This window comes from Schistocerca piceifrons, chromosome 1, assembly GCF_021461385.2.
Source record: "Schistocerca piceifrons isolate TAMUIC-IGC-003096 chromosome 1, iqSchPice1.1, whole genome shotgun sequence".
NCBI classification, from domain to species: Eukaryota; Metazoa; Arthropoda; class Insecta; order Orthoptera; family Acrididae; genus Schistocerca; species Schistocerca piceifrons.
Genome location: NC_060138.1, coordinates 378315968 through 378337729, shown reverse-complemented (window position 1 = coordinate 378337729; position 21762 = coordinate 378315968).

The window sequence follows — 21762 nt, the reverse complement described above, 5'->3', positions numbered from 1 at the left end:
ACTTTTCTACATATCATCCCTGACGCAAGGAACTGTGAATCTTTCCACCACAGAATTGAATGAGTAATTGCTGGATACCAGTGAATGGTTGAAACATCCCCTTAGAAAAATTTATGAATTACTGTGCTGGTAAACCACTTACGTTATTTGATTTTCAAACAGCTGTGCAAAACTGAACGTACTCAGACATTTCTCTCTTTACTTATTCTGATCATCACTAAACTGACACACAATATTTTTAGCGCAACGCAGTCTGACTTTCAAGAATCCCTACCAAAGAATGGCCGTGACTAACAATAACCTATACCTTTCATGAATCACTTACCTGACAAAAATCTTCGTTACTCGAACTACTGCAATACAGCGACCGCCAGTACTGCCAGCTAAATAAAGGATTCTAACTACTGAAGGCACTAACTACTGTTAGGCATAGTTAACAAATGAAAGATTTTGATAGAGAACAAACAATGTATTTACCTTAATAGTGTTGAAAACTCATAATATATATATATCAGTTCATGACATACAGTCTTACAAATTTCGTTTTTCTGACGGACACACGTCCATATCGTCCGCTCTCAGAACTCTGCCATCCCTCTTCCCACATCCACCACTGCTGGCGGTTCACCTCCAACTGCCCAACACCACAATAGCAATATTCCAACAATGCAGATTAGCCACACACTGCACACAGCACAGTCAGTGATTTTCATACAGAGCGCTACGTGGCGTTACCAACATAAAAACCTAAACAGCCTACTTACATGGTGTTCCAAATCTGATATTGCGCTATTCTTCTTATTTTACAGTTTATAATTCAGTTTTTGCCCAAAAAAGATTTGGTCTTTTCACAACTCGTGATTAATCAGGTTGTTGTTGTGGTCTTAAGTTCGAAGATTGGTATGATATAACGCTAGTGTATGCTGTTTAAGTCTTTGAGTAACTACTGCAACCTACAAGGGCGTGCTGAAATTTAAAGCCTCCGAATTTTTATGTGAAAACTCAAAGCTTTTTTTTTAAAAAAAAGAAGAACGTTATTAATATTATTCGCGTTCATTCTTCATATCTACATATTTCTTTCTCAACATAGTCGCCGGAGCGACGACCACATTTCATCCAAAGAGAGGGCAGTTTAATGATAACGTCACTGTAGAATTTTTGACTTTGTTGGCGGAGCAGCAACCTCACCTCTGCTTGCAGCGCTTCATCACTATCAAAGTCAAGTCCACGAAGGTGTTTTTTTGAGTTCTGGAAATAGATGATAATCGAATGCTGTCAATTCAGGACTATATGGACGATGATCGATGACAGTGAACTCAAGGCGTCGGATCGTTGCAGATGTCGCGGAGGTCGTGTGTGGTCTGTCACTGTCGTGCCAAAAGGGGAGGGGGGGAGCTTTATGAGTGAACGAATTCTTCAAATTCGAAACTTGACAACAGCACGCTGTTTTTCACCCACCGACGTAGTTACGTTGCACACCGCATCTTACACGCTACTATTCGGAGACTCCTTGCGGCAAAGTGTTGCAAACATGCAGACATGAAGAATTAAGACGTAGAATGTTAGTAACTTTGGTCTGGAATACATAATGAGAGAATGGTACAAGGACAATCCAAAGATGATAAGAACTGGAAGTGCAAAAGATGATATTAGCTTAAACTGCTTGGGATTCGCTGATGATCTTGCTCTCCTAGCCAACACCGTTCAAGAAGCTAGGCAACACGTGAAATCACTACAAGAAATAGCTAAGAAAGTAGGCCTTAGAATATCATTTGAAAAAACGGAGATTATTCTAACTGATCCACCACTTGCAAACAAAATTACAATAGGAGAACAGGAAATCAAAATTGTTGATAAATATATACTGTTTCATTTGATGCTATTCTCCAATGTCCAATTATTTTATAGTGTTCATTTATACAAGTCCTAATTATTCTTCTTTCTATTTTTAGTATTCTATCAATTTCTGCTGTGTTAGCTGTTTTCAAAGTTTCAGCTGCATACGTTATTTCTGGTTGTGTAACTGTTTTATAGTGTTTTAATTTTGCATCTATAGATAGGCTTTTTCTCTTGTATGTAGTTTTGGTAATGTAATTTGCATAGTTCAGTTTTATTACTCTGTTCTGCCATGATGGCTTCTCATTTAGATTGTATGTTATTATTTCGCCTAAATATTTAATTTAGGCGAAATAATAACATACAATCTCAATGAGAAGCCATCATGGCAGAACAGAGTAATAAAACTGAACTATGCAAATTACATTACCAAAACTACATACAAGAGAAAAAGCCTATCTATAGATGCAAAATTAAAACACTATAAAACAGTTACACAACCAGAAATAACGTATGCAGCTGAAACTTTGAAAACAGCTAACACAGCAGAAATTGATAGAATACTAAAAATAGATAGAAGAATAATTAGGACTTGTATAAATGAACACTATAAAATAAATGGACATTGGAGAATAGCATAAAATGAAACAGTATATAAGAAAATGGAACCAGTCATGAGTAGAATCTGGAATAAACGCATCTGATTCTTTGGACATCTCATGAGAACTCCAGAAAACAGAACTAGTAAAAAAATAATACAAAAATTGTGGAATAGCAAGAGTGACATTTAATGGATCACAGAAATTAAGGAAGATATAAAAGAACTTCAAATTACAGTAATGACCTAAAAAACAAAACAGAGAAAACCAGAATGCTGCAAGACCCGCAAACCAGACTACAAATGAAAATCAATAAAAGGACTACAGGAAGAGTGGTCTCAGATGAAGAAAGAAAGAAAATATCTGAAAGAATGAAGAAATATCGGGCAGACAGAAGAGCAAAACACCTTTCATACAAGAATAGACTCTAATAATTATATTACCTAAATATCATATTAAGTTATTGTTGAACCAAATTGTATCCCTGTGTAACAACTTGTTTACAACTTTGTATTTTTGACTAGAGTTGTCCAATCATGGCTATAAAATAAATAATAATAATAACTTTGGTCTTATTTAAAAAGGTTGAAGAGTTTCACATAAAAAATTGGGAGGCATTACGGTTCTGCACGCTCTAGTACATCCACTTCAATCTGTTTATTGTGTTCATGACTAGATCGTCCCCTACCATTTTTACGCCTCACAGTCGCCTTTACCAAACTGTTTATTCCTGATTCCTTGATACCTTAGGATGCGTTTTGTCACCAGATCTCTTAGTCAAGTTGTGCCACACTTTTTCTGGCAGGTCACCTTGTAAAGGTGCAGCACGCAGCGTACACCATATGTTGCTCAAGGAAATCGAACGTTTTGTTCAAAGTAAGAGTCGAATCACACAAGAAGTACGTTTTTCAACAAAGAAACAGCACGGCACCGGAAGCTGGGAGACAATTCGAGATGCCGCTTTGCTGCTGCCTTTACTCTCCGTGCGCTCCGTTGTTATTTTCTCGGAACTGAAAGCAAGGATGCAGCCACAGCGCATTTCGTGTTGGCGGGAGTGATCTTTGTGTGGTTTCTGCATTGCGGCGAACGAACAAGACTGCCGCCAGAGGCCTTGTGGCAATTAGCGTTGAATTCCATCACGTCCCTGATGTGTTTCATCTGGCGCACGCTACTCACTGCAAATTTACTTGCTCGACACGTGTGAATAACTGATGCCCATAGGACAGGAAAACTTATTAGCGACATTTTGTCCAATGCTGGAGATACGAAATAATTTACAGAGTGCCCAAATTGACTTATTCCCGAAGCGTATATACCAGACGTAATATCACCCAACGATTATAGCAATAGTTTTCACCAACTGCCGGGAGGCTCATTTTAACATTAGTGAAGGGACTGGTGTATCATTTTCGCGTAGCCGCTTCGGTCTTTGCAATCATAATACGCGAAGGCTTTCATCAGGAGCTACATAAATTCCAGAAGATAGCAAAACTGGTTTCTGGTACATTCGTCGTTTGTAATTCATGACTGTGCAGGAAAAGAGACTTGGTCTTCTGAATGTTGAATTGCGTGAGTGGCGCTGAATAACAAGTGAAACATTGTTCACTTTCATTCATGCTGCAGACTGCGGTGTCAGAGATCGCCTTAGATACAACCTGAAGGGGCACATTTCGAGTGAACTACGCACGTTGTAACTTACAGAATCGTTGCCCATAATCTACGAAACGTATAAGGTAGCAGATAAGGGCAGTATTTTTTATGTCTTCATAAAGCACAATAGGTTTCACGTAACTAGCTAAGGCTTGGGAATAGTATTATCTTTTCTGACTCTGCGAGTACTAGTAGCTCCCGTAGGACGTTTAAGGCGATGAAGTACATAATTTTGATTTTTGGTGAAATAATATGTCTACATTCTATTTCCATGAATATTTCTCGCAAACGTGATTACCATCCTCAGTACACATATTTAAGTTGTTTGTGTCAAATATTTTAGGTCTGCGTCTTGGTCTTAGCATGCTAATTCACACTGAGAAATCTCTTATTTCCGTTTAATTTTACGTCGGTGCAAGGTACGTCAGTCGTATTTTTATTCATTTATTCTTTTTTTCGAAACAGTGATGGGACAAGACTGTTTCTGCCTAAATTTTTTGTTAAAATAGTTTTCCCGCTGGACCTCTACGAATATTCTTCATTAATTTTCGCAACCTCTGTTTTCAGATGGATCACGACCAACGGAAGGGAGTAGAACATACGGTAAGTAGTAAACGACTATATAAATACCCGCAAGTACAGCAAAGTCATTTCTGGATTATAACTCTGCTTCGGATTAAATTTAAGCAATAGTTACGCAGAATGAAAATAGTAACAAATAAGAACTATCAGTTTACATTTCGGCACGTTTATATGGATAGTAGGTCAGCTTCTAATTAAAAAAGCGTGTAATGCTTTACGCGTATAAAAAATACATAGGTGTTGTCTTTTCGAAGAGAACGAGTCCGCCATTTTCCGTAAGCGGCTATAGGGAAAGCTAGGACAATGTAAACCTGTTTGTTCTCGTACACAGATCATTCAGAATGTGAGTCACCGCTTGCTTTATTGTGTCTCCTCTCTTGGTAAAGCCCCTAATGTGCTCGTTAAGTGTAAGGTTTCGAAGATTCGAGTTCTATGACAAAAGTGTAACAGCTTCGTAGAACATACGACAGCTATCTTCTCAGTGGACCTACCATTTTTGAGAGTCCCAAGTGTTTTCCTGATACTGTCTATCCAGTGTCACATATCAAATTCTCATGCCATCCTCGAGAAGTAGTCGCAGAGCAAGGAGGGCGAAACGTAGCTTGATACGCAGGAAAACTCTTTATTTAACTGTTTTATTAGAGTGATCCTATTCCTTAAATTCAAGACGTTCATTAACATTGTGACCATTACCTGCAAACGCCAATAGATTTTAATCATGTAAAGGAACTAGCCAGATGCAGAAGTGGATCACAACGGGCCATTTGGAAAGACTTTAAGGAAATAATAGAACGGAGAGACGACTATCAATTACCACTTTTCCTGTCATAGATTTCGAGATAGATTTTGAGTCAACTACATTTTTACTGATAGCCTTTCACGAACACAGCAGTAATTCAGCGTATGACGGTGTATTGAAAAAAACAGAATAGTTTAATAAAGCGACACGTGTTCATACGGGAGACGGTACTGGTCAAAACTAGAAGAAATGATATGCTCGGAAAAAGTCTGCTGCGTAGAAGTAGACACTATAGGAACTACTGCACGTCGCTATCACTCATTCTGAAATGCCCCTCATTTTTTCTTCGCAGTGAATCACGCACTCTTTTTAAATACACGAGGCTCCATTGGAATTACGTTATGGAACATATATTATGCTCAGGAATTATGAAGCTTTTGAAGAATGACAATCTCCACAGTAAAAATCAACTCGGATTCCGCAAACAGTAATGTTGCGAATCTCAGATCGCTCTGTTCCTCCATGAGAACCATAGTGCTGAGACAACGGCGCTCAAGTTGATGCCATGTTCCTTGACGTCATGAATGCATTTGACACCATTCAGCACTGCCGTTTAGTGAAAAAAAACCGACCTGCTAAGTATCAGACCAGATCTGTGACTGTATTCAAGACCTGCTTGCAGATAGGACTCAACAGACCGCCCTTAAGCCGTCGGCACACAGACCGTTCATCCGAACGTTGAGCGTTGAGCGTGCCGAGTTTCTGACGTCATAGCGTGGAATAGCACGTGTCAGATATTCTGAGCGTGCGTCTGAGCGTTGACCAATGAGATGACACAACGCCACCTACGTCACAAGCACTCCGTCTCCCTTCAGTACCGAGTTGTGAGGCGCCATATTGGCATTCATTTCAAGCCTATATGCATATATGCCGTTTCTGAGCACCAGCAAATTGAGAATGACAGGAAAACCCGTTGTTAACTGTGTAATTCGTTACAATAAAATAATGAGGAACATCATATTCGTGGCAAAAAAATTATTGTAACTTGCGTATTGTGAGAGTAGGCTATTTGAAGGCAGCGACACACTGAAGATCGACCCAAAACGTATTTTTCTTGGTACAATTTGTTATAATTAAATTGCAGTTAGTAACATAGCTACGATTAAGGATTTCAGCAAGGGGTAACATAAACTAATTAGTTTACAGAAGTGTGATGTTGGTTTAGCGTAATGGGTAGAGTCACTGACCAGTGAAGAGTTTCATAACGAGGCTGTGGTTCGCGTCTTCACTCCCTCGAAACTTTTTTCCTAACATTCGTGTTTTTATTAGGTTCTGATACTTTATTATTAGTTTAACATAAGCATATATTATAATATTTGATGTTATTTAAATATATGTTCACCTTTTTTTAGGGTGACTTTGTTGGATTGGCTTAATCTACAGGACAGCTTGCGCTACTTGTATGAAGATATTTTGTTCCTTTTTCTTTTACGCCTCGTAGTTCACATGTTGCAAAGTTTCTGCTACTGCGTAGGAACAGTGATCAAGTAAGGCTGACCTTGGGGTGTTTACTAAAATGTGGGAATGATGAAATCTTATGCGGAGAAGTATTCCAAATCTGTAATGCACTGTTTGTAATGGAACTTCCATAAGCCTGTGTCCTTATTAATTGGACGTGTTACTTACCTTTTCGTGGACGACGGAGGAAATGTGCGTTTTAATAGAGCTAGCGTGGGAATTTTACGCGCTCCCGTTGAGTAAACAGTGTGATTACGAACTAGAAGCATCCCTCAACTGCCGCTGGAGTGCGTTGCGATCGCGTATACCACGTTGGGGCCCACGTACCGTATGCACTAGTCGCATCGTTCCTGAGCGTTGAGCAGCACGTTGAACTTGCCACGCTCCACGTTAACGTTCAACAGCACGGTCCGTGTGCCGACGGCTTTAACGGAACAAAATTGACTGATATAAAGGTAATTTTCAGAGTACATCAGAGTACATAAAAGGAGTGCGATAGGACAGTAGCTGTTTTCAGAGTAGATAAATGATTTTGTAGAAAGCTTCGGAAGCTCTTTAAGACTGTTCGCGGATGATACGGCTGTATACGGGAAGGTAGCAACGCCGGAAGATAGTATCGATTTGCGGAATGACCTGCAGAAGATTGTTGAATGGTGCAGGCTCTGGCAGTTGAACCGGAACGCAAACAAAGGTGACATAATGCGCAGACATGGGAGGAGAAATCCACTACTGCACAACGTCACGTTGTGTAGTATCTGCCGTAAAATATTTAGGATTAACTATCCGGAGCGACCTTAAGTGGAATGTCCACATAAAACAAACAGTAGGAAAAGCACATGCCACACTGAGATTCATAGAAAGAATCTTAAGAAAATGTCACTCATCCACGAAGGCAGTGGCATCCAAGGCGCTTATTTGGCCGATTCACGAGTATTGTTCATCTATTTGGGGTCCTTCCCAGGTAGGTCTGATAGAAGAAGTAGGGGAGATCGAACGAAGAGCAGCACGTTTTGCCACGGGATCGTTTAGTCGGTGCGAGAGCATAAAGGAGTCGCCTCTGAGGATGTTTAGCGCAGTCCTGGACGAAACGTCAGGGACAGAAGAGTTTCTTGGACCACGACCTCAAATCCCGAAAGGTTTACCAGCAGCTATATCTTAATGAAAAAAAAGCACTCCGTCTTCAGGCCACAAGTGGCCCATCGGGACCATCCGACCGCCGTGTCATCCTTAGTTGAGGATGCGGATAGGAGGGGCGTGTGGTCAGCACACCGCTCTCCCGGTCGTTATGATGGTTTTTTTTTTTTTTTTTTTGACCGGAGCCGCTGCTATTCGATCGAGTAGCTCCTCAATTGGCATCACGAGGCTAAGTGCACCCAGAAAAACGGCAACAGTGCATGGCGGCTGGATGGTCACCCATCCAATTACCGGCCATGCCCGACAGCGCTTAACTTCGGTGATCTCACGGGAACCGGTGTATCCACTGCGGCAAGGCCTTTGCCCCTATATCTTAATGAAGCCCGAAGTTTCCTCAGTCATCGCATACAGGTCAATGCATAGATCTAACGCGGCTCGTTGCACAGCCACGTATTCGATAGTCCCGACAGACTCTATCTTATGTTCTTGGGTTTAATTACGAACAGAATTCGTGTACCATCCTCAACGGACACACTCGCGGCGTTCAGAACAATTATCTACGCCGCTCTTGAAGAAATAAACGCCCAACATTCTGCAGCGAGTTTTGTGAGAAATCGGAATCAGACGGAATGATTGTCGAATTAGCAAGGAAAATGACGCTTAACCTACATAAACTATGTAGTAGAAATGTCTGTTTTGTTAAAGAGTGACTTAAGAACCTACATTATATGAGTCCTAAACGAACTACAAATTTTCGTCGGAAAAGAATAATGGTGAAGGTTCCATAAGAAATACTCCAGCTCACGTTTTCGCCTGACTTCCCTAGACCGCCCCATCCCCCCACTGCACCCTCGTGAACACCCCTTAAAGTGTATCGGGAAATTGCGCAGTGTGAAGGAAAGTCCACGCTCCGAAGGCAGCCTGCGGCGAGGGGTGGGGTCTGGCTGGAGCCATGCGTGGAACTTGAGCTCTCGCAAGAAGCCCCGTAAATTAATAAGTGAGGAGGCAATTTGCTGCGGCCGCGCCGCACGGCGCCTTTACTTGTTAATTACCGCCCTCCCTTACCACGGAGAGTGACCGGTGGCCGGCGGCGGCCCTGCTGCAGCTCAAGTACACGATAGGATAGGATAGGATAAGGTAACCGTGCCAAGTTGGCCAACTGCTGCTTCGCTGCCCGCCAACGCGAACTCTGAAGCTGCCTCGCCCCACATCACAAGTACGTCGCAAGTGACTGGTCAGCACGTATCATATTAGCGCCGCTCGTTATACTGTACCAGCCGTTTACAGTACGTAGCTCGGAAGGATGTCTGCGTGGGATAAGGTGGGATGTGGGGAACCTGTCCCTCCAATTGTTCTGCAGGTGGTGATACAATTGGGCAGGAACGCGTGAGGATGTCTTGACACCACCTTGCCTCTATAAAAACTTACTTATGAATATTAATTTCCAGCACTGGATTACTTACATGAAGTCTCCGAGAAAACAAGTCTAAGATATTGTATGACAAGACAATATATGGAAAGAAAAAACAACAAAAACCAAAGCATGTACGCAATATAAAGAAAGGTTAAGAGGAAAAATTGAAACAACTCGCACACACGTCGACGAAAGGGATCGTCCCCGATTTATCGGTTGATCCTCGGCGCCTCGTAGCTAGAAATACTGTGACGTATTTCATAATAATTGAATGTAAGAGGACATGTTCGCATTACTTGTGGTTGCGTTCCGTCAGAGTGGACATGAGTCGGTGACCTGTACATCGGAAGCAACAGTTGCGTGTGGCAGGAAGTGGCATCTGTGTAACGGTGTCGTTGCGAGGGTAGAAAAATGGTTCAAATGGCTCTGAGCACTATGGGACTTAACATAGGAGATCATCAGTCCCCTAGAACTTAGAACTACCTAAACCTAACTAACCTAAGGACACCACACACATCCATGCCCGAGGTAGGATTCGAACCTGCGACCGTAGCGATAGCGCAGTTCCAGACTGAAGCGCCTAGAACCGCTCGGCGACACCGGTCGGCAGCGAGGGTTGAGTTTCATAGCCACGGAGCAAGGTCAGACAGGGTGGAAGACGGGAGACAGCACAGACCTATAAAGCCTGTCTTTGGGTACGACGCTACGACCGAAAATTTAATTTAATCATTAACGAATAGATGGCGAAAGGATCCATTGTGGTTCTCAGATGTTGTGCAGCACGTAAATAGCGAAAGAAGCGGTAGATAGAAGCTTGTTGGGGGATAAGATGCCTCCTGATCGGCCAATTTACACCACCTTTCCGTGTAGATGGAGAAGGCCCGTTTCGAACTACAGAAACAATCACGTGGATTGCTGATCAGGATGAAGGAGGACATACTTCAGACTGACGGCAAGGTGTGAAGTATAGGCTCTGACTTGAGTATTTTTGGCAGTAAATGCTGGCGGTTTTGTCTTGTTGGCCTGTGTTGCCATTAACCAGTTTCTATACTAATAGACGTCACAATCATGTTGTTGAGTACACCATGTTGTCAGTTTAACAGTATATTTATTCGACAGAGGTCAGTATTTTCTATAGTGTCAAACTGTGTTTAATGAGCATCTCAATACATATATATTTTCAGACGATGTTCTCATTCTGGGATGTATCACACTTTCCACCCTGTCTGAGAACGTAAAGTGATTGATAAGATTGTCTCAGAAACGCTTGCCACAACAATCCATCGTCCCTCTCACATAACATACACGAAGCGCCTAACTCCAAGACGTCAGAGTATCACATGATTTGATTTTTCTCTTGTTGAATCGCTTTTCCATTTTACTGTTTGATATTAATTCAATGACAAGTAACATGACTTAACATCCTAACCTGACTGCACTAATCAGCCGGTCCGACTGCTTTTTTGAAGGACCGCATTTTGAATGTAGGATGCTGCTGTACGGTGAGGAACTTCTGTTTTGCTGGCAGATGTGGTTTAGAGTACGTCGTTGGCTAACGTATTATGGCAAACAGCAGCTGTTCACCTTGACGGATTAGGACGTCGGATATATTAACAGACAATATGCGTCTGTCGTTAAACATAGTTATCTGTTCGTAATATCTAAACGCATAGTACACCTATGTGAACGAAAATGTACACAAGACAGATAGCTCTTAGATACTAATACGGAATATTATTATGAGCGTGGGAAAAGTTGAACATGTCCACTTTGCATATGCGAATATTTGCCGTCTGTCATGACACGTATGCGAGACGATCCATCTGTAGACCGCCACTAGAAAGAAATAAAATACTGTCATTAGTACAGAATTTTTGATGGCTTCGAAACATCTATATTTCATTATATTGAAGTGACGGAGCACTTCGTTCAGAATATTTTCTACTTTTTAATTTCCAGGTATCCAATTGTGACCAAATGTGGATGCGACACAAGACTCGGACGTGCGTGAATTCCTAAGGGACCAAACCGCTGAGGTCATCGGTCCCTAGACTTACAGACTACTTAAACTAACTTATACTAAGAACAAATGTGTTCAAATGTGTGTGAAATCTTATGGGACTTAACTGCTGAGGTCATCAGTCCCTAAGCTTACACACTACTTAACCTAAATTATCCTAAGGACAAACACACACACCCATGCCCGAGGGAGGACGCTAAGAACAACACACCCACCCATGCGCGAGGGAGGACTCGAACCTCCGGCGGGAGGGGCCGCGCATTCCGTGACATGGTGCCTCAAACCGTGCGGCCACAAGACTCGGGAGGAACGGCCAAATTATCATTGGACAAGATAGTGATTAGATCGTCGGAACCGAACGAGACTGACAGCTGGCACCATCATAATATTCGCATTTGTGATGCTATGGAAAGGGACGTGCATGCCAGACTTTTGATGAGTTGCTGGCTTAAATGAGTAGATAAACACACAGACAAGCACCTGAATATAAATTGAAGGCGGAGGGGAGAGAACGGAAAGGGAAGTCAATAATGATATCAGCAGCATCGGGACTTCATGCGGAATCATGTCCGAGAGAATATATATACATATATATATATTATATATATATATATATATATATATATATATATATATATATATATATACTCCTAGAAATGGAAAAAAGAACACATTGACACCGGTGTGTCAGACCCACCATACTTGCTCCGGACACTGCGAGAGGGCTGTACAAGCAATGATCACACGCACGGCACAGCGGACACACCAGGAACCGCGGTGTTGGCCGTCGAATGGCGCTAGCTGCGCAGCATTTGTGCACCGCCGCCGTCAGCGTCAGCCAGTTTGCCGTGGCATACGGAGCTCCATCGCAGTCTTTAACACTGGTAGCATGCCGCGACAGCGTGGACGTGAACCGTATGTGCAGTTGACGGACTTTGAGCGAGGGCGTATAGTGGGCATGCGGGAGGCCGGGTGGACGTACCGCCGAATTGCTCAACACGTGGGGCGTGAGGTCTCCACAGTACATCGATGTTGTCGCCAGTGGTCGGCGGAAGGTGCACGTGCCCGTCGACCTGGGACCGGACCGCAGCGACGCACGGATGCATGCCAAGACCGTAGGATCCTACGCAGTGCCGTAGGGGACCGCACCGCCACTTCCCAGCAAATTAGGGACACTGTTGCTCCTGGGGTATCGGCGTGGACCATTCGCAACCGTCTCCATGAAGCTGGGCTACGGTCCCGCACACCGTTATGCCGTCTTCCGCTCACGCCCCAACATCGTGCAGCCCGCCTCCAGTGGTGTCGCGACAGGCGTGAATGGAGGGACGAATGGAGACGTGTCGTCTTCAGCGATGAGAGTCGCTTCTGCCTTGGTGCCAATGATGGTCGTATGCGTGTTTGGCGCCGTGCAGGTGAGCGCCACAACCAGGACTGCATACGACCGAGGCACACAGGGCCAACACCCGGCATCATGGTGTGGGGAGCGATCTCCTACACTGGCCGTACACCACTGGTGAGCGTCGATGGGACACTGAATAGTGCACGGTACATCCAAACCGTCATCGAACCCATCGTTCTACCATTCCTAGACCGGCAAGGGAACTTGCTGTTCCAACAGGACAACGCACGTCCGCATGTATCCCGTGCCACCCAACGTGCTCTAGAAGGTGTAAGTCAACTACCCTGGCCAGCAAGATCTCCGGATCTCTCCCCCATTGAGCATGTTTGGGACTGGATGAAGCGTCGTCTCACGCGGTCTGCACGTCCAGCACGAACGCTGGTCCAACTGAGGCGCCAGGTGGAAATGGCATGGCAAGCCGTTCCACAGGACTACATCCAGCATCTCTACGATCGTCTCCATGGGAGAATAGCAGCCTGCATTGCTGCGAAAGGTGGATATACACTGTACTAGTGCCGACATTGTGCATGCTCTGTTGCCTGTGTCTACGTGCCTGTGGTTCTGTCAGTGTGATCATGTGATGTATCTGACCCCAGGAATGTGTCAATAAAGTTTCCCCTTCCTGAGACAATGAATTCACGGTGTTCTTATTTCAATTTCCAGGAGTGTATATATATTAGGATGGACATGTCCGAAAGAACAGATACCGTCGGCGACCATGCAGCTCGTTAATTGAAATTGCAATGAAATGAATACCCCTATCTGAATACAGGCGTAGATATAAGTCAAGGGGGACACTTGAGAATGTGTGCCCCGACCGGAACTCGAACCTGGGATCTCCTGCTTACATGGCAGATGCTCTATCCATCTGAGCCAGGGAGGACACTGAGGACAGTGCGACTGCAGGGACTTATCTCTGGCACGCCTCCCGTGAGACCCACATTGGCAACTTATTGTCCCGTACTATATTCATAGTGCCCATGCCCGTTATACTCATTGCTTGCGGCTTTACTGCCGATTCCCTAAGAGTTCGGGCACTGTTTGTGCATCTGCACAGAAGAAGATGGCCAAACAGCCGGTGAGCCCGAACTCTTAGGGGAATCGGCAGTAAAGCCTCGAGTAATGAGTACAATGGGGAGGGCACTATGAATATAGTGCGGGACAATAAGTTGTGAATGTGGGTCTCACGGGAGGCGTGCCAGAGATAAGCCCTGCAGTCGCACAACCCTCTATGTTCTCGGCGGCTCAGATGGATAGAGCATCTTCCATGTAAGTAGGAACCCCGGGTTCGAGTCCCGGTCGGGGCACACATTTTCAAGCGTCCCCGTTGACTAATATCAACGTCTCTATGCAGCTAGGGGTATTCATTTCATTTATGTAACTGGTTTACCTCGATGGGCAATAAATTCCACAAACTTCAGTGCAGATGCACATTTACGCGCGGTCACCAACGGGAATCTAAAATTAGTGAAGATGGAGTGCATAGACGGGGAATGTGGACACGTGACGTTAGATGGGAGTGTGAGCCGGCCAAGGAGTGCACCGAGACACTTCGCACATGGGCGATAAATAGTGTGTCTGCGTGGCGCAGTGGTGAAAGCAACTGCCTCGTACCCAGGATATCCTTGGTACGAGTCCAAGTCCAGTACACATTTTCACTCTTCGTCTCTGATTCCACACAAAATATTGATGCAGCTGACACTATTACTTTCTTTCCCCTTCCCTCTTCAGTTTACATAATATGTATCACAGTTGAGGATCCCACGAGGTGTCTATTCTTTATTAGACAGCATGCATTCATATAAGCACCTGAATGCTGAGTCAGTGGTAGCTGCATATTTGGCAGTCTCAATTAAGAATTACATTACAGTGGTATTACTTTCAGTCAACACACAGTCCTCTGCCGTAGGAGAGTGGAGGCGGCTCAGTGGCCAGCGTGTTCGATTCGGCGCCGGAAGTTGGAGTCCTCCCTCGGGCATGGGTGTGTACGAGTATGTGTTGTTCTTAGCATAAGTTAGCTTAAGTAGTGCGTCAATCTATGGACAGATGACCTAAGCAGTTTGGTCCTTTAGAAATTCACACACCTTTGAACATTTGTCCGATCAGGGGACTGGACACCCCCGTAATAAAAGGCAAAGTGAAGCTCTCGTCGACGGAATGTGAAAGATGTGCGACATCGGCACGGAACCACAGACGATAAACCGCGAAGGAATAGATCGAAAGAGAGAAGACAAAATAATTATACTGTTCAACGCGTTTGACCGCCATGCGGAGGATCCGGGTTCAATTAATGGTGGTGGCCTTGGTGGGACGACTGGAACAGGGTCCAGCCAGACTCGTGATGCTAGTTGAGAAACTACAGGAATACGAAGTAGCGTCTCCAAGGTCTGGAAGGCCGACAACAGCCGGAAGAGCGGTATGCTAATCGCGAGACCGTCCATACCGCATCCGAATGGCAGAGGACGACACGGTCGCCGGTTCACATCGCAGCGTTCCTTCAGGCCTGGTCGCTGAGTTTGGTTACATATTTTAGATATCGTATCCGTAGATATTAAAGTTCACTGATGGCACTGCTATCCTCAGTGAAAGTGAAGAAGAATTACAGGACCTGTTGAATGGACTGAACAGTCTAATGAGTACAGAATACGAATCGAGAGTAAATCGACGAAAGAACAAAATGGTGAGCATCAGCACAGCTGAGAACAGCGAGAAACTTAACATCAGAATAGGTGATCACGAAGTAGTGGATGAAGTTAAAGTATTTTGGTATCGAGGCAGCAAAATAACTTATGATGGACAGAGCAAAGAGAACGTAAAAAAAAGCAGCGCTGAAAAAAAGGAGATTTTAGGCCAAGAGAAGTCTACAAGAGTGTAACATGGCTCTTAATTCGAAGGCGAAATTTCTGGGAATGTACGTTTGGAGCACACAAAAAAATGGTTCAAATGGCTCTGAGCACTATGGGACTTAACATCTGTGGTCATCAGTCCCCTAGAACTTAGAACTACTTAAACCTAACTAACCTAAGGACATCACACACATCCATGCCCGAGGCAGGATTCGAACCTGCGACCGTAACAGTCGCGCGGTTCCGGACTGCGCGCCTAGAACCGCTAGACCACCGCGGCCGGCTTGGAGCACACAATGCGGAACAGAAGAGAATAGAAGGATTTACAGAAGAATGTTAAAATTAGGCGGACTGATAAGGTAAGGAATGAGGCGATACTCCGTAGAATCGTCGAGGAAAGGAATGTATGGTGAACAGCGACTAGAAGAAGGGGTAGGATGATAGGACATCTGTAAGGACACTAGGGAATGACTTACGTCCTACTAGAGGGAGCTGTAGAGTGTTAAAACAGAAAAAGAAGACAGGGATTGGGATACATCGAGCAAATAATTGAAGGCGTAGACTGCAATTGCCACACTGAGATGAACAGGTTGGCACAGGATTTATGGCGGGGCCGCAGGAAACTAGTCGAAAGATTGATAACTCAAAAAATCCTCAGATGCGATGTTTCCTGGAAGAGTTACTTAAATTCATACTCAGAAAATTTTCACGCTTGTTCAAAACACTGAAAGGAAAGACATAAAAGTAGCAAACTCTACAAATAAAGGTTAAGACTGTATTGTCTTGCTGATTGCGGTTCCCTGGGAGGTAGATTCAGATGCCCGATAGGAAACGCTTTCTTTCTTCGTTTTCAGTATCACATTTGCTTTGTGAAGCGTCTTATATGTAACTGTTTCCTGCAGTTGACTGATGAATCCATCCCCGTAGAGTCGTATTTTGGTTAACAAAAGAGGAGAAGTGGTTGGGCGGCATCGGAGCTTAGCTAATCGGCCGCCGATACTAATGTCCATATCTGACGTATGGATTACCATCATCAGTGTCGCTGTACGGGGAACTGCTGTCAGGTTTCGAATTTAAGACAGAACAATGGTACACGATCTGGTAATCACCCCGTTTCATTCCGACCAAATACTGGAGACAAAAATTGCCCCCCCCCCCCCTCCAGGATTCGATTTTGCTGTGGCGAACGCCACTGCACTCACGAGTTTCAACTTCCACGGGCTCCGTGGCGTCTATCTTACAACTACTGATTCTGACCGGGAAAAGAAATTAAAGTTATCCAGTTGCTTAGTTATCAACCTGAAGCGAAAGAAAGCAGGTAATGTTCAAATGTGTGTGAATTCCTAAGGGGCCAAAGGACTGACGTCATCGGTCCCTAGACTTACACACTACTTAAAGTAACTTTCGCTAAGGACAACATACACACACCCAGGTCCGAGGGAGGACTCGAACCTCCGACAGGAGGGGTAGCGCAATCCGTGACATGGTTCCCTAGACCGCGCGGACACTCCGCGAGCAGCACGTAATGACTAACAATTACGAATGCGAGAGTGAGCAGAGGGTGCTCCGCAAGACCGGCTATGTAAATTTGATGGAATAGCGATGACTCGAAATGAGTGCCAAAGATAGAGAGGTCACTCCTGCATCAGATAATACAACCGTACCGAATTATTGCTCTGTGCTGCAGGGTGAAGGGGTCAGGGACGGTCAGACGGACATCTTGTAGACGGTCAGCAACCTCCTGGAGGAAGCGGCAGCCTTAGGTAAGGGGGCGACGCAAGGCGGCCGTGCCAACCCGCAGGCGCCTTGCAGCGTGTGTGGCGTACCCGCACAGTGACGGCCTTTTACGAGGTTCATTTGCTCCAGTACCGTCCGCAGGCGCTAATTTATTAGTAAGGTCTTTGCTTGTCCAAAGGCTGTATTCGCTATAGACGCTATGACGTGTCAGAGTGTCATCAGAATACACACTTACACACATATCCAGGGTGAAAAGTATTTAAACCGACAAATTCTGGGAGGTTGTAGGGGACATCAAAACAAATATTTTTCCCTAATGCCATTTTTTCCTATGAGGAGTATTTCAGCCGGTAGAGGAAGATTTCTCTGGTGGCAAATTAATTAAACCAACGAACACTTTTCCATTTTTTATGACCTAGAGACAACAACTAGGTAACAGATAAGGCCCAATTTAACAGTCTCCAACAACACCGACCCACACATTAACGAAGAACCGCACTTGATGAGCGCAAGTAACTGTGGCATGTGGATTATCCTCACTACAAACATGCGAATTGTGCATTTTGAAGACTCCATCACGCCCGAACGTTGCTTCGTCGGTAAACAACACAGAGGATGGAAATGTAGGATGCATTTCACACTGTTCCAGGTACCACTGCGAAAATTGTGCTCTGGGTGGATAATCAACTGGTTCCAGGTTGTGGACACGCTGTAAGTGAAATGGACGTAACAATTGATCTCGAAGGACTGTTCTTACATTCGTCTGATTCGTCCCCATGTGACGTGCAATTGCACGAGCACTGATTGAAGGATCCCGCTCCACATGCTGCAAGACAGCTTCCTCAAATTGCAGCGTTCTTACCGTGCGACAGCATCCCTGTCCAGTTGATCTGCTAAATGACCTGATCTCACGCAGACGTTGGTACACAGCATCAAAGGTCGTATGATGCGGGATACGGCGATTGGGATATTGTTGTTGATAAACCTGCTGTGCAGCTCGTCCGTTGTGGTGCGCTATGTAGTACGCACCAACCATATCAGTGTACTCACTCCAGGTGTATCGCTCCATTAGAGACAATGCACTGCTACACTGGTGGGCAGCAGTTGCCTACAACTGAAGAGCGTAATACTCCCTCTAACTACGGAAGAGCGTAATACGGCCTCCAACGGTTTAAATAATCCTCGTAGGAAAAAATTACACTAGGGAAAATATTTGTTTTGATGTCCCCTACAACCTCCCAGAGTTTGTTGGTTTAAATACTTTTCACCCTGTATATAGGGTTCTCACCTAACTCTGGCACCTCAAGTACCTTTGGAATAACAATAGATATTCAAAAACGGTTTTCACCAGCATGAACGTAGGGCAGGGGCTTAGGAAACCAAATACTACACGAAATTTTAAAACGTATACAAATACATTTTCAACTCAAACTTGTGTATTTTTAAATAGACACCCCTATTATAAGTATGTAATCAACAGCACGAAAAATCACAAAAATAATGGCGTGGGTTGCATTGCAATACGTCAATTACGTCCCGAGAAATTGCAAAGCGAAGTTGACGCTTGAAATAAAAGAAGGGCACGGCTAGCATACGTCCTGAGACTCAAGCGTGCACCTCACGCTGCCGGTAATAGAGATGTGATTGACGTACTACGTCAGTCGAGTGTTAATGTATGGTGTGATATTGTATGACAACACATCATTGGCCTATATTTCGTTGAAGGCACTCCTAAAGGGGGATACTTTAGCCCCTTCTTGAGCTGTATCTTACTTGAACCGGTCAGCAGAAAAAATTTTGAAATACTGAATTCAGTGTTCCGAAACTGTTTCACTGCGGAAAATCGTAACACGGTCCCTGACTTCAGCCATCGCACGGACGCCAAAATGGAAAATATTGAAATAAACGATATCGGAATTGAAAAACAACTGCTATCACTTAGTAGCGGAAAAGCATCCGGACCAGACGAGATACCCTTAAGATTCTACAGTGATTATGCTAAAGAACTTGCCCCCTTTCTATCAGCAATTTATCGTAGATCGCTGGAAGAACGTAAAGTACCTAGCGACTGGAAGAAAGCGCAGGTCGTTCCCATTTTCAAGAAGGGTCATAAATCAGATGCGAATAATTATAGGCCTATTTCGCTTACGTCAATCTGTTGTAGAATAATGGAACATGTTTTGTGTTCTCGTATTATGACGATCTTAGATAATACAAATCTCCTTCATCATAACCAACATGGATTCCGCAAACAGAGATCATGTGAAACTCAGCTCGCCCTATTTGCCCAAGAAATTCACAGTGCCGTAGACACTGGCGAGCAGATTGATGCCGTATTCCTGGACTTCAGGAAGGCATTTGATACGGTTCCGCACTTACGTTTAGTGAAAAAAATACGAGCTTACGGAATATCGGACCAGGTTTGTGATTGGATTCAGGATTTCCTAGAAGAAAGAACACAACATGTCATTCTTAACGGTTCAAAATCTGCAGATGTAGAGGTAATTTCGGGAGTACCGCAAGGAAGCGTGATAGGACCTTTATTGTTTACAATATACATAAATGACTTAGTTGACAACATCGGTAGCTCCGTGAGGCTATTTGCAGATGACACGGTTGTCTACAAGAAAGTAGCAACATCAGAAGACTCGTACGTACTCCAGGAAGACCTGCAGAGGATTAATGCATGGTGCGACAGCTGGCAGCTTTCCCTAAACGTAGATAAATGTAATATAATGCGCATACATAGGGGCAGAAATCCATTCCAGTACGATTATGCCATAGGTGGTAAATCATTGGAAGCGGTAACGACCGTAAAATACTTAGGAGTTACTATCCGGAGCGATCTGAAGTGGAATGATCACATAAAACAAATAGTGGGAAAAGCAGGCGCCAGGTTGAGATTCATAGGAAGAATTCTAAGAAAATGTGACTCATCGACGAAAGAAGTAGCTTACAAAACGCTTGTTCGTCCGATTCTTGAGTATTGCTCATCAGTATGGGACCCTTACCAGGTTGGATTAATAGAAGAGATAGACATGATCCAGCGAAAAGCAGCGCGATTCGTCATGGGGACATTTAGTCAGCGCGAGAGCGTTACGGAGATGCTGAACAAGCTCCAGTGGCGGACACTTCAAGAAAGGCGTTACGCAATACGGAGAGGTTTATTATCGAAATTACGAGAGAGCACATTCCGGGAAGAGATGGGCAACATATTACTACCGCCCACATATATCTCGCGTAATGATCACAACGAAAAGATCCGAGAAATTAGAGCAAATACGGAGACTTACAAGCAGTCGTTCTTCCCACGCACAATTCGTGAATGGAACAGGGAAGGGGGGATCAGATAGTGGTACAATAAGTACCCTCCGCCACACACCGTAAGGTGGCTCGCGGAGTATAGATGTAGATGTAGTTCTGCTATCTGTCAGACACTTCAGACACTTCATTTCCATTGAGAGCTTATCAGTAAGTTATATAGCTCCTTGACAATCTACCCGTGTCAAGAAGTCGAGAATGTACATATTATTGAGGCCAAATGCAGCAAAACGACTGAACATGATGAGATATTACACTAGCACAAACACAAAATTCCCACTTGTTTAGTGTGTTCTCAAGTGCGCTATCAGTGATTGATGCGTTCCTATCTGTGATGGATACCGCGTACTGTCTTTGATATCCACCTCCCTTGGACCGCCTTTCCGGCCATATGTCCATATGACCTTTCTCGCAAGTTATCCTCTCAGGGGTCATTTCCTGTAGCAAAATCACCCTGCGTACAGTGTTATTAGTTGCAAGCTAGTTCATGACGCTTGTGGGGATAGAACACTCAGGTTTCACAGATTTCAGTAGTAGGCCCACATCTATATATCAAAATCAGATGCCATCGTACAGTGCATGACTGATAGTACTTCGTAACCGTATTACCGATTTTCTTTTCTATTCCATTCTCGTACTGGGCGAGAGAGAAATGACTATGTATTCCTCTGTACGCGTCTCAATCTCTCTTAATCTTCTGGTGGCAGCGGAATGGTCGTACAGTTTTTCTCCTAAGAGGCTCTCTAAATTTACTCAACAGAGTTCAGTGAGAGCATGCCGTTTCTCTTTCAAAAATTCCCATTTGGGATACATGGGCATTTCTACTAGAGTATCATGATCACTATTCAGTGTCTTCTTGATAAGCACTCCAAACGCTGGAGCAGCAGCATTGGTCGTACTAGCGTCTTACGTGGAAGTTGCTTTACAAATGTACTGCACTGTCACAGGACCGTTCATTTCATGTGCC